This window comes from Argiope bruennichi, chromosome 3, assembly GCF_947563725.1.
Source record: "Argiope bruennichi chromosome 3, qqArgBrue1.1, whole genome shotgun sequence".
Lineage (NCBI taxonomy): Eukaryota > Metazoa > Arthropoda > Arachnida > Araneae > Araneidae > Argiope > Argiope bruennichi.
In genome coordinates this window covers 117,137,392-117,152,862 of record NC_079153.1, presented here as the reverse complement: position 1 = coordinate 117,152,862, position 15,471 = coordinate 117,137,392, and positions in this window count along the sequence as shown.

Sequence of the window (15,471 nt, the reverse complement as noted above, 5' to 3'; positions counted from 1 at the left end):
TTAGTAGAATAACGTAGATGTTATAGTAATTTGAAATAAAAATCTACGAACTTGATCTTAATAATATAACTGCTATATTTAGGAATAAGATTAGTTAGTTTCGCAAGGAACCAATTATTTTTAAAAAAATAATTTTACCAGTTTTCATCTTTACACATAAATTTCTTAGGCATTTCTTACACAAAAATTTCAAAAGTTGCAATTTTTTTTAATATTTGCATCCTAAATAAGTTTAACTGCCAGAAACAGTGCCTTTATCTTAATCTTTCTTTAATTATAATAAAAAAGAATTATGTTTGCGTGTATATGTATATACATGTATTTATATGCACATGTATTGGCTCTCTTCAGACTAAATCGCTTGACTTACAACTAACAAACTTAACACATGTATAATTTGGAACACGAGAACGTGTATTTCGAAATGATTCTAGTTGAACTTTTCATTAAAATTTTATTTAAAAATTGTGAGACATTTTGTCGTTATTTTCCAGGATAATTTCCAAAATATTATAATACAATAAATTTTACATTCTCTTAAAATTAAAAAAAAGTGTCTTTTCAGTGATATCAGTTCGCTGCTCTAAAAAGATTCTATAATCAGTTCTTTTTTTTAAGCATATTTTTCCAATAAGAATTAAAAGATATGTGAGAAATCTGAATAAATATTAAACATATCACGATAATAAATAAAAATAAAAACTCGGTAAACAACCAAAATTATTGATAAAAGTCACTATTGCAATTATATATAATGTTACAATCCAAATTACTATCGACATCATGAAAAAATTACGGAATCCGCAAAACGGTGAAATTAAAATTCTACATCTAACACAAATCATTACTGACAAACATACTTTAGGAAAGCAAACGATATATTAATTTAATTCTGAGAAAAATCAGTAAAAGATTTAGATTTATTTAAAGTATTCTAAAAAGTATCAAAATATTTATTATTTCCTGTCTAGAAATTAAGTTATATTGTTACAAGTTTAGAAATACTGAAGAATACAAATTCTTTCACAAATTTTAAGAGAGCTGATATAAAAGAAATATAAGAGAAATGCTTGGTAAAATAAGCAGAATGGCGTAAGGCTTTTAAAATAGAATAATATATTTATCAAAATTTGAAATTAAAAAATATTTTGCTGAAAAAGCTTATTAAGAGCAAGTTATATAAAAATATTTTACTGAAAATTTTAGAGACCGCAATTCCCGGTGAACCAACTAGTCGCTAAAGGTAGCTAGCATTAAATAGAATTAATTTATTATTTATTCATAAAATAATAGGGTATTTGTTCTTTCAAAATATTTATCACGTATTTATAAGGAAAATATTAATGTATTGTGAAATGATATCCATCATAAACTATAAAAAGTGTAATTTAGACATTTAACAGTGTTCAAGATTTTTATTTCGAGGAAGTTATCTTTACCAAATTTTCTTAACGATTTAATTTTGCATTTATTAATTCTTATGAATAAGAATCATCAGAATCAAACATACTATATTAAGATATATGAAAATAAATACAAGTTGTCATATGGATTTTCCCATCTAATCCGTGATAATTAACTAAAGTTCATCCAAGCCAAAACAAATAAAAGTAAATTGCTTTCTGTTTTCCATCAATTACCTTTGCGCCTGTACAGCGAAATCTTTTAAAGAAAAAAGTGTGGGGTTTTTCCCTTGTTACTTGTTGCTGAATTTCAGCAGTCGTGCTTCCCTTACTTTTTAAAAGAGACGCCGCAGCATTAAGGTACTTTACGCCTAAAATTGCTTTCTTCCTATAGCAATGATCTTCACTTCGTGTTCACTTCTCTTTCGTTAAAAAACGAAAGAAAGAGAAAACCAAAGCAATTGTCTCTTTTTCTCCCCAAAGTTTTTAGCTTTTTTCCCCTACTACTGATGTTTCTTTTCTTGTTTTTTGGTTTCGACAAGCTTTATATTGTGATTGGAGTGCGTGTTTTCTACACTGATGTGTATGTGGCTCCTAAAAGATGTTTATGTTCACATCCACAATTTCTCCTCATCTCTTCTATTTACAAATCATGACTTTTTTTCTTTAAGTCTTTTTTTTTTTTTTTAGTTCAAAGAACTTCACACATATGCTAGAAGATACTGATGAAGACAAGAAAAAGATGTTTGTAGAATCAAGCACTGTAAAATGTATTTCATATGAAAAAAGTTTAGTAATGATGCATCTTATTTTTTTATTTTTTTTTTCATGTAACTTGATTTTTGGAAAATTGTCATGGAATATATTTTAGAATGAGTATGAATGAAATACAATATTTATAAACGTTGTATGTAAAATTATATAAAAAGTTTTCAGAAACATTCGTGGAGTTCTTTAATGACATTATTCTCCATAATTTCAATGAAATAGTTCAATTTTCAGTTTTTGTCCAAGTTATAAAAAGCATTGTGTAAATAGAGGAGGGGAAAGAGAGAAACAGAAAGAAAGTATTCGGAGCTTTTATAATTTCAGAAAAGAAGTTGCCAACACCAAGTTTTGATTCGGTGGAGAAAATATTAACCCGCCAACAAAAAAAAAATATTTATAGTATAACCGGAGTCTAATAATTAGAAAACTATTTTTGGAGCATATATTAATTAGAAATTATTACATATTTCATATTATATATATATGTGTGTGTGTGTGTGTGTGTGTGTGTGTGTGTGTGTGTGTGTGTGTGTGTGTGTGTGTGTGTGTGTGTGTGTGTGTGTGTGTGTGTGTGTGTGTGTGTGTGTGTGTGTATGTGTGTGTGTGTGTGTGTGTAATGATATTTTAAACTTTAATTTCAATTTAATTAATTTCCAAGGTTTTTTCTTAATTTAGCCCATAGTAACTTCATTCTAAAATATTCTTATTTCTTGATTCAATTCCACTTTCTCTACTTCATTAATTCAAGAGAAGCTGTATAAAATTGCTGAATCGGCTAAACGCCAACACATTCTCAGGCTCCACTTGAAGGGATAGGAAAATGTGCAGTAAGCACATTCTTTTAAAAGATCCCTGTGTTTCCCTTACTTGTGATTGACATGAGTCAGAAATCCCCATCAGAAACTTATTAATATATTAGCACTATGAAGAAATATTTTCCCTACCAAAATAGGTTATATAAGAGGAGGGATAATTCATTTCGTTCTTTTTCGACTTCTCCTTTAGTGAAGCTTTGTGACGGATGTGCCTTGTCCGCGTCCCTTCTTGTAAATAATTTTGCTTTCCGGGAATGGATGTTAAAATTAATTTAAAAAATAAAAAGTCTTCCCATTGTCTTCGAAACTGCATTCTGCTTCACATAAAATAATGCTTACACACACACATTATATATATATATATATATATATATATGCCAAAATATTTACTTTTCTTATAAGATTTTACAACAAAATCTTATTTATTATACATTGCTTCACACAAAAAATTATTTACATTTTTGAATTGACATCTGTTTTATTATATACAAAATATTTTGAGTATTTACTGAGCTAAGGAACAAGAAAAACCTCTATTATCTCATATATTAACAAAATAATGTCAATAATATAGTTACATTACTATCACGAATAGTGACCAACAACATGAAGAGATTTTGAGCCAATAGCGTTTATTGACATTTTTTCTCTCTTAGTTTGTTTGATTATATATTATTTAAAACGATGATGTTATCAAAATTGTAAATAATATAAGGCAACTTAGAATATAAAAAATACTTTTTTTCCTTTTCAACCTTATATAATGTTTTTACATGTTGGAATACAACTCCAGTACATCAAACCAAGAGAGGAGTAAACTGTTTCGGAGTACGACGTTTTCCGAAAAGTCAGAACATACATTACTATCATCTGTCTAATTACAGCGCATAAAAATCTAAAAATATATTTTAGGGATTACAGTCGGGTCTCAGTGTGTCCAGTAAAATTCTTCTACCCGACATTAACTTGAAAATGGTGCCAACTATTGACACGAACTTGGTGTCTAGATATAGTAAAATGACCAGACGTTACATGGGGATATCTGTTACAGTACCACCTGGAGCCAAAAAAATCTCGAAAAAAGAGAAACATGCTGGAAAAAGGCCATTTTCAAAACTGTGAAAAAGTCCTTGACAGCTACAAAGCTTTGAACAAAACGTGCAACTTTGATTGAATGAAAATTTTTAAACACGTTAAAGCGCCACCTGGTGCAAAACAAATGAGTTAGATTTCCAATCTCGAAAATAGTGCAACGTATTGGAATAAAACCATTTCCAAAATTGTAAAAAAAATTCCATTAAGTTTAGTTTAGTTATATTAACGTCCCGTTGTAAAGCAACACTAGGGCTATTTTGGGACAGACCTCGTAATTTTGAACCACGGTCAGATGACGAGGACGACACCTGAGCTGGCACCCCCTCTCCACGCTTTGGCATGACGGATTTAACGTGCAACAGACCCCCATACACGACGGTTCTTCGGTAAAATCGGGTCTCGAACCTGAAACCTTACGACTCACAAGCCGAGACCTTACCACCGCGGCCCAATTTCCATTAAGAAAATACCTTGAGAGCAGTAATGCTAAGAACAAAACATGCAAACTATCATCTGCTTGAATGGAATTTTTTAAGCCTGTGTAATAACAATTCGTGTCAGCAGGAGGAAAGATTATCTTTTGAAGGAAAAAAGTGCCGATTCGATGGCGTAATTTTTAGTGCAGGCCGTAAATAAAAATGTTTGCCGATAACTATGTGTTATATTTTATTTCTAACGCTTTTATGGCATAAGAGTGCTGGAAATGCAACAAAAAAATGCGCTTTTTACACATTCTTTTCATAGCAATATTGTAGTAAAGGGGTCTTTCAACCCTTATCGTGGCAAGATAGATTTTTTGAAGAAAAGCAAAAACAAAAAAAAATGTATATAGGTAGCTATACATTGTGTATAGTATACCTCATTTTGTATAGTATACCATACATACAAAATGAACATAAGGGTTAATATAAAATCGAAAATGTTCCATTTTGTAACTGACTTCGTTCCCATATCTTATACCGTTTTCGAAATAGGGATGTTAACTCGTTAGTTGCTCTCAGGCAGCCCAGTAATTGAAATCGCCGTATAGAGTGGAGCGTCACTTTATTATACTATGTTTGTGGCAGTAACTGTCGCAGTTTTCAATTTCAGCCAGGATAAAAAGTTTTTAGAGAATACTCTGTTTATTTAATAATAGTTTACAGCATATGAATAGATTATTTTAAATTTACAGCATGAATAGATTATGTTTATTTAACTTTATTATTTTTAGCATATGAATAGATTTTTTTTAATATATCAATATGCTGATTATCTTTTACAGCATGTTAATAGATTATTTTAAATTTACAGAATGAATAGATTATTTTATGAATAGATTATTTTTATTATTTTTAGCATATGAATAGATTTTTTTAATATATCAATATGCTGGTTATCTTTTACAGCATGTTAATAGATTATTTTAAATTTACAGAATGAATAGATTATTTTATGAATAGATTATTTTTATTATTTTTAGCATATGAATAGATTTTTTTTAATATATCAATATGCTGATTATCTTTTACAGCATATTAATATATTATTTTAAATTTACAGAATGAATAGATTATTTTATGAATAGATTATTTTTATTATTTTTAGCATATGAATAGATTTTTTTAATATATCAATATGCTGGTTATCTTTTACAGCATGTTAATAGATTATTTTAAATTTACAGCATGAATAGATAATTTTTATTATTTTTAGCATATGAATAGATTTTTTTAATATATCAATATGCTGATTATCTTTTACAGCATATTAATAGATTATTTTAAATTTACAGCATGAATAGATTATTTTATGAATAGATTATTTTTATTTAATTTTATTATTTTTAGCAAATGAATAGATCTTTTTAATATATCAATATGCTGATTATTTTTTACAGCGTAGTAATAAATTATTATTTAAAATTAAAGCGTTTGGGAGATGACGTCTCTCCCAAACGTTTTCTATTACAGCACATTCCCTTCATAATTTCATTGAAAGCAGGCATTTACACACTGTAAAAAATTTTTTGCAACCTAAAATAACGGTTATTCCCTTGCAGCCTAATACATGTTTCCTGTATTTGCCATTTCAAAAGCGTTTTGGATTAATTCCGTTAGAATAGGTTTTACTGTATTTTGCTAATGTATCTAGGATGTTCATGTACATTAAATATTTATGCGTATGATGTCTTGATTTAATATATTTTATTACTCGATTATACATCAAATAAAAGATTTAAAACCTTGAACAGCAAATTCCTTGATTTTGAAAAACCTATTTTCCTCCGACGCTTCTATAAAATCCCTTTGATTCCATTATTAATTCAAAGCTATAAGTAAATTAATAATTAAAATAGTATCCATTTCTCTGCATAAATAAAGTTTTGGATTTTGAGAACATAAGTTTAAAAATATTAGATTGGTTTTTTTAACTTCTTCAAATTTTAGAAATGTCATATTCGGTATTTTTTTTTAAATTAAAGCTCAGGATGCTATTTCTGTATGATATAATTCAGTGAATTTTGACTAATTAATAAAAAATGTCACTTATGATATGTGGCAGTAGACTTCATTATTTGTTTACTAAAATATTATTATTGTTCGTTTGATTCGAACTTATTCTATTCGTATGAATGTATGAACAAAATCACATATCATTAAAAGAGAATTAAGCTAAAATACAACATTTATAAACATCTTGTACCAAAGAAAAATACGAAGAAACAAAGTACACTAAATGAAAGCAAATGGATGATTCAAAAAGATATAGTCTCGTATTTTGTAGGACATTTAAAATGATATTTATGTGTGAATCTCTGTGACATTTATGGCAAACATTTTTTATCTATATAGTGATAGAACAAGCACTGTCCAAGATTTACCTTTTCTTGGCAATTTACTAGCATTTTTAAAATGACTTAAAGTGCAATATGTGTTCAAATATAACTCACTGTAAAATAAAATGATGACTAGTGGTATCTTTGTATCATTTTCTGGCAATTTGAAATGTAATTCAGAAAGAAAATATATTATTCAGAATATTGTTTATGCGGATATATTTGTTTCTAGCTTAAATATTCTTTTTGTTTTGACGTTGTTTCCTGAACGTGAAGTTTCATCGTATATTTACACAAAAAAAGACGTATTTCAGATTACTTCTTCCATCAATGTCAAAAGGACTAATGTTTGATTTTTTTTTTTAAATATGCAAGAAAATATATTTAAAATGTTGATTCGTTCAACGAAATTAAACGGTCTTAGAAGATAAAAAATGGTTATTTTTCGCAATATTTGCGCCTCAAAAAAGGTATTTTCTTTTCAGCTATTTATTGAAAACGGTGTGCAGTCGGAAGGTTTTGTTTCTGGTTTAAGCTTTAAATGTGCTCTAAATTGCAAGATTATTTATGAGTTTATTTTATGGTTATCCTGATATCATTGGGCTATTTTGAGACAGGAAGTCCAATTATATGTTGATGACCTCAAGATGGCAAACTGACTCTCGAAATACTTAATCAAAATCAGATTAAACGGGCACCAGATTTTTTTTAATAAGAAAAAAAGTTATATATTTTTAAAATTATAAATCAACTTCTGTACTGAAGCATTCTATTATATTGAATTATTTTTATTTACATATTTAGATTAAGCAAGCATGATATTAGGTGAGTTCAAGTTGAAAAGTTTTCCGTTTAAGATTAATTATCAAATTTTAGGTGATTAGTCAGATAGAAGTAGAACGATGCTTAAAAACTAGCTAAGCATATCACTTTTATATTAGTACAAATTATATGGTTAAAATGTGAAACTTGAATATATTTTCTAGGGAGAACAATTAAGTACAATTAATTTAAATTTTCCAATTCCGATAATCTCGACAAACTAGCTAGTCGCCCAAAGTATTTAGTTCAAAAATAAATTCCTATTTTTCCATATGGAATCTGTGATGAAAACAAAAAGATTCAAGAATAAAATGCATTAATGTCTCATTTTGAAGTTATTGAGTGCTATTTTATGGCTAATTGCATTTTTTTTTTTTTTTTTACTTTTCCAGTATGAGAAAAGGTAATTTCTAAGCGAACTCCACTCTATTAAATGCAATTTCACATTAATTAAAGATTGTCCTATGGCAGCATATTTTATATCCTCGAAGCCCAAATATAGGCGTTTCTTAATTTTAAACAGGTTTCTAGCCGTGACTGTTCTTCTAGTTCAGCCAGAAAGGCTAAAAAATATATTTTTAAAAAAGAAAGAAACGTGAAAGCAGCTTTTTACATTCATTATAGTTAATATATTATTGATTGAATTTTAAGCGGTATAACTGTTTATACATACTTTATATAACTTTTAAATTAATGGCATAACTGAAAAGAAAAATTGATTTTAATCTGCAATTATTCTATCTTTCCTTATTTAACATTTAAAATAAAGGGTTACTTAAAACATTTCATAGTAATTTTAATTTATTTAATTAAGTTTTGCTATATATATCTGCAGTCAAATGGTTACAATACGAACCATTCTATTTTCGTCACTTTTTTATACCTAATAATTAATCACACATTTAACCACTACCGGCGTAAGGCATTTTGCGACAACATACTACAAGCGCATAGCAGATACTACAATTTAGGAACAAAGATGACCTATGCAAATGTTTAGCATTAATAAAATATTTTAGTAAATTTCACATATTGATATAACAATGACGATATTTTTTTAAGTGTAAAATAATTTTCTCCTCATTATCAATCTAATATTATATATTTTTTTTCCTATTACGCCTTTTAAAAATACGCAGGTAATACGTTTAAAAGTGCTATGAAATGCCACTTATATAACATGTCATAGAGCATAGAAAATTCTACCCAATAAATTGTAAAAAGTGAAGTTATTTCGTCAAAACAGAAATGTGTTGCGCATATCAAAATACAAAATTGACATTTTTTTTACCAAACAAAGCTTTGGAAAGATTGATACAAATAAAAAAATTAATATATTTCTGTTCCTTATTAATTATGTTCGACAAATGTGAGCAATAGAACGTTGTGCCTTGAAATATTTAAGAGAAAATAATACATTTTTGAAATATTTTAAAGAAAATAGTGCTTTTTTAAAGTATTTAAGAGAAAATATTTTTTAAAAAACATCTAAGAGAAAATAATCCTTTTTAAAAATATTTAAGAGAAAATAATGCTTTTAAAAAGATATTTAAGAGAAAATAGTACACTTTTTGAAATATTCAAGAGAAAATAATTCACTTTTTGAAATATGCAAGAGAAAATAATACTCTTTTTGAAATATTCAAAAGAAAATAATACTTTTTTAAAAATATTTAAAAAAAATAATACTTTTTCCTTTGAAATATTTCGAGAAAATAAACTTTAAAAAAATACTTAAAAGAAAATAATACTTTTTTCTTTGAAATATTTAAGAGAAAATAATGCTTTTGTTTTGAAATATTTGAGAGAAAATAATACTTTAAAAAAAATATTTAAGAGAAAATAACTTTTTAAAAAATATTTAAGAAAAAATAGCACTTTTTAAAAAATATTTAAGAGAAAATAACACTTTTTAAAAAATATTTAAGAGAAAATAACACTTTTTTAGAAATATTTAAGAGAAAATAATACTTTTTTTCTTTGAAATATTTAAGAACAAATAATGTTTTTGTTTTGAGATATTCTAGAGAAAATAACACTTTTTAAAAAATATTCAAGAGAAAATAATACTTTTTTTTTAATTATCCATTTGTGTTGCTTAATTCCTGAAAACGTGTTTCAGTCATTTTTGAACTAAAACAATAAAACATTAAAAAATATAATGGCTAAAAGAACTTTCCAATATGGCTGCAATCATCTCCTTGAAAATTATAAACAAAAGAAAACAGAATTTCTCTTCTCCTTCATCAGAAATCTTTCCTTTCCCAATGTTTTCTCTCGATTTGAAAATTCTTTTACTGCTGTTTTCTTTCTTCTGCATTTTTGTGTTTCGTGGGATGTGGATGATAGCGTATACGTTCCACCGCAGAATTTCCAACTCGCTTTACTATCTACACCTGCTGTTTGATAGTTTTTTGTTTTTTTTTACTTGGTTTTTGGATTGTTTTCGATTGTTTGTTTTGTTGTTTTTGGATTGTACCTTCACTGAATGAAAGGCTTTATGCATGGTTAAAAAAACCGGGACAGCGTTTTCAAACATTATTCCATGAAGAATAACAAGGCTTTGAATTGCAAATTGTTTCATATGCGAACGCATTTAAATGTATTTTAAAACTGCGCTTATATTAAATTTTCTTTCCCTAGAATAATGGCAACTACATGAAGAAAAATGGCAAGGCAGAAATTTAATATCTGAGCATTTGATAGAAACATATTCTTATATATTCATAAAACATATTATTTTGCTTTTCTATGCCCTAGGAAGATATTGCTTTCTTTGCTATATTTATATGTATATTTTTCTAGATATATTCTTTCTAAAATATTGTGATTAGTTTTGGTGCGTTTCTCTCTTTATTGACAGATAATGTTAGCTTTTTGAAATTTAAATAGACTAATTCCACTTTATGTAGGTTGGTTGGTTGGTTGATTTGAGTTTTTTTGGCACAAGGGCCATTTTTGGCCATACTGCGCCATCCACGTGGTAATACACTTTATGTAAATTTTGTGAAAATTGCAATTTCTATATATGTTAAAATAATAGGATAATATTAATTCTTTATAAAATATAAGTGAACAGGTTCCTATATGCTTTATTATGTTCATGTTATTAAAATATTTTTTAAACTGAATCATCAATAATATTTTATTTAAACAGGGACCGGATAAATGAAAACAAATACACATTTACAATGTTAAATAAATAAAAAAGTTAATTTAAAAAAACGTATTAAACTCATTTTAATACATTTTAATCATTAAATATATTGAAATATATAATTGATTATTTTATTAAAAAAATGCCTAATTATATGCACTGCCAAAGACCGCTAAAATACCGAAATCCACCCTTGAGAGAAAATCAAAATGAGAAATGTCGAAATTTTTATTCCATCCGAATTATTACATTTTATGATGATTCTATGCTAATTGTTCGTGAAATGTAATTGAATGTTGCAGATTTTGTATCACAAGATTCAGAGGTGGCGCTGAAGTAGCCTATTATAATTATTCTTCGATTTAGGGAATGCTGCTGTAGTGTAAAATTGTACATAAACATGAAAATCTTTACCAAACTTTATTTAAAACATTCTAATATAAAAATATGATAAAAAAATCCCAAAATGAGAGTAATCTTGAGGTTTGGGATAGTAAAATGTATTTATGGTAATCTTGTAGCTAAGAATTTGTGAGACGGTGACAGATTATACACCATAAGCTTCAGAGGTGGTGCTCCTGTGGTACATGATAATTCTCTTTAGATTTAATGAATGCTGTTTACCTATTTATCCGGAGTGCTGTTAAATTACACACATCCATTTTGGCTAATGGGTCTTACTATGAATATCGCACTATTCCAGCATTCGTCTTATATTCCTAAACATAATTCATTTCGAGCTTACTGGACAATTTATTCCTAAAATTCTACTAGACAATATATAAGTGAATGATTATTATTAGAATAAAATAAAGCACTTTAAATAACATTCATGTAAAGTTCACATTATTTTTGTATAAAAATTGTGTCGTATTATTTTCACACATTTTAGATGTTTGTAAAGTTGTTGTTTGAAATGTTGGTTAATATGTTGAACAATACTTAACAGCAATCAAATTTCAAAAATTGTTCTTTACAATAAATGAGAGCGGAACTGTAAGTTTAAATTCTAAAAAACTCAAAATTATGAATTTGTGATTATGATAAAATTTGAGTGGTTATTCTTTTTTTTTTCAATATCATCGTTCAAATTTCAGAAAATAAATCGTAACATAAAGTTTTATATATTAATTTATTATACTCTTTTTCTTAGAAGTTAGTATAAAATACATAATTGAAATGGAAATATAGACATTGAAATATGTAATTAAAATTACAAAATTTCAAATATTATTTTGATGTTTAATAGAATATAATAATCTAATCACGGAGGGTTTTAAGAATATTTATAACATAAACTGATCCTATTCATAACATAAACGGATTGATAATAGTACTTAATTGGGTAAAATCAACTATATTTTTATCACATAAAGGGAAAAAAATATTTTTTCTCTTTGATCTACATGGCTTATTTCAAAAATAACAATTAAAAATTTCTTTAACCATTTCTAGGGCCGTGGAAAGTACGATTCCCACCAAATTTATCAATCTTTGTATGAAATTATGTAGGTTGGCATAAGTTCTGACAAATTTTTTTAGAAAGACAGAAATTTAGATGTTTCAGTTCTTTATCTCAGACAAAATGATGTGTCTTGGTTTGTCACTTAATTATTAATTAACAAAATTAATTAATTAATCAAATTAAATTAAATTTATCTAATAAGCTAAATGAATCCCTTTTCTTATTCTAATTTCAAGCCCAAAAATATTTTAACATAATATGACTAAAAAAAATTGCCCTTTAAAGGGTTAATAGGTACTTATGGACAATTATTCCTTAACGGCTTGTTTTATATATTATTTGTACTCTTTTTGATGTTGTTATTTTGTCAAAAGTTGTACGTCGAGTTTCAAATTAGCAAATACTTGGTGCTCCTTAAAGGATCCTCACTTTGGTGCTCCTTAAAGGATTTTCTTCACTAAATTCGTCTCCGTTGGATCCATCAGCATTTACCGCTAGGATTTTCTCAAAACAATTTCATGAAGATTTAAAATTTTATGAAGAAATAAATTTTTCAATTACACCGCAGGGTTACGTTGACTCATTTTCATGTAATTTTCCCTACATGTTCAGAATTTCAGTCTTTGACTCTCAAATCAGTTCTTTATCTATTTCTATTTCAGAATTCCTTTGAATATATTAATCGTTTATGGCTATCGAGTAGTTTTTAAGCCAGAACTTTCAGAGTGACTAATAAGTCATTTAAACTAATCCATACTGCTCTTGTCAAGACAATATAATGCAAGATCCATCCCATAAGAAAAATGAATAATTGTGTTTCCTTACAAATGAAGCAAATAATTCCATGAATGTCAATCGTAAATGTTGACTGAAAATGAAGAATCAATCCATTCCCTACTTTAAATCTGATAATATTAAACGATGTCATGATTACACTAAACGAATGTTTTTGTATACATTCAAATACATCAATTCGGGATTAGAGAAGTTTGATTATAAAGCGAATGATAAGACTAACTAGGATCACATTAAGTTGGATCCACTGTACTTTCCGTATTAAACATGAAAACAAAAATAAATATCTAATTTAAATCCCCTTCCATAAAAACGGAGGCTTATTTCGACCCATTCATTAATATTAAGAATATGAACATGCGCATCAAATTATTTTTAACTAAATTCTAAGATAATAGGAATTGATGATTTCCATAATTAAAAATATGATCCATTCATTTTTGTTATAGTAAAAACGGCTTTAATTTTAAATAGTTCATCAACTGCAAATTTTATTTCTTTTTGCGAAATAAATTTTTTAATATGACCATCATTATAGACGATATTATCTATAAGCTGCATATTAAAAAAAATCATTAAAAACATTCTTCCGGTATACGAATAGACATATAGTCGTTAAATACGACACGTGCATACTTCTTGGGTACCAAATGTTAATTTAGAAAGTAGTTTTCATTATTTTTATTTCATTTTTAATCAAGTAAAAATGAATCGACATTTTTACATTTTTCTTCAGTAACATCGGGATAAATATTTACCAATTTAGATTTCAAGAGATGAAATTGGTATTATTAAAAATCTATCACCATTTTTTTTTTTTTTACAAACTCAATGAATTTTACCAAATTAGTGTGAAATTCTTGTAAATATTAATGCTTTTACTTCATACCTTGTGCAAAACAGTGAGATTGCAAATGATCAATGTAGATATTTTTAAAGCTTTTTTGCAAATAATGGAAAACAAATGTTAGATTTTTCGTTTCTTACTAAATAAGGCTTTAACATATTTATGCTATTCATTTTATTCCACTCTACGTATATTATAATAAGGCTTTTTTCTTGGTATTTTTTCCTCTAAATCTAGTGATATATGAAACGTTCATCACAGAAAGCAATAGCTAATTCATTCAATCTAGTCAAATACAAAATGAAGAAATCGAACTTAATAGTTTATAGTATTTCTGCTGCTCCTTACATTTATCAAAAAGTTTAAAAATTACTTTTAATTAAGTTTCTTCAAAATTACTTTTATAATTTCAGACTTTCTTTTCGTATTGATATTCATCTTCTTTATATCTGCATTGCACAAATCTTTATATTGAATGTTATGCTAGTGACTGATCCAAGCATGGTTTCAAATTCTCATATCCATGCACACCGATTGCACGCTTTTTTTATTTATGTATATTTTCTTCAACTTGATTGTGTCTCAATTTCTATAAATATTTGGCAAATGAAAAATTTCAACAGTGAGAAAGACACTTCAGATAAAGTTTCAGAACAATAGTCTAAGGAATGGATGTTTGCGATAGATATATGGAAATAACAAAATGAAATAAAATGTTCGATTTTAATTTTAGTAGAAACTGTTCTACGCCATGTCGAAACGGCACCGACGGACGTTTTAGGGTAACCGAAATCCCGGATGTCTAGTGTTAAAAAATATTTACATTCTTAAATTACCATTGTACTAGAAAACAAAATGTTTACCTTAGCATATACCAAATAAAACCATAGTGAGTGGCCCTGACAATCTCGTTTATACTCTGTCAAATATGTCAGTAAATTTAAAATTTGCATTTTATTTTCGTTCCTATATTCTTTAAGCTCATTTATCAAAATATATCATCCATTTCAAACATTAAAAAAAATCATTTGTGAAGTATATGTTTGTATATAATTTAATAAATGTTCAGCAAATCTATATCGTTTTCACAATTACTTACACCTTTCATTATATTTATTATAGATAGATAAAGGATTTGCAAAGCATTAACTCATACCTGAGCGATTGAATATCATAAGCTTTACAAAGTGACACGTTATAATTCTCCTTCGATTTAATAAATGCTATTTACCAATTCTTGGAGCATTGTTAAACTGCCCACATCCGTTTCGCCTAATGGATTATATTATATCGTGCTACATAGTAGTTAAATAGTTAAAGGATATTCCATATAAACAAGTAGTATAGAGAAGTATTTCGTGTTTATTGGATTATCCACTTTCTGAAAATCTTTAAAGTATAACTGGAATATTATATCAAAAGTCAACTATAACATTACCTTCGACAGTTCCTTGTAGAAACACAGGATTTCAAAATTGTAATAGTA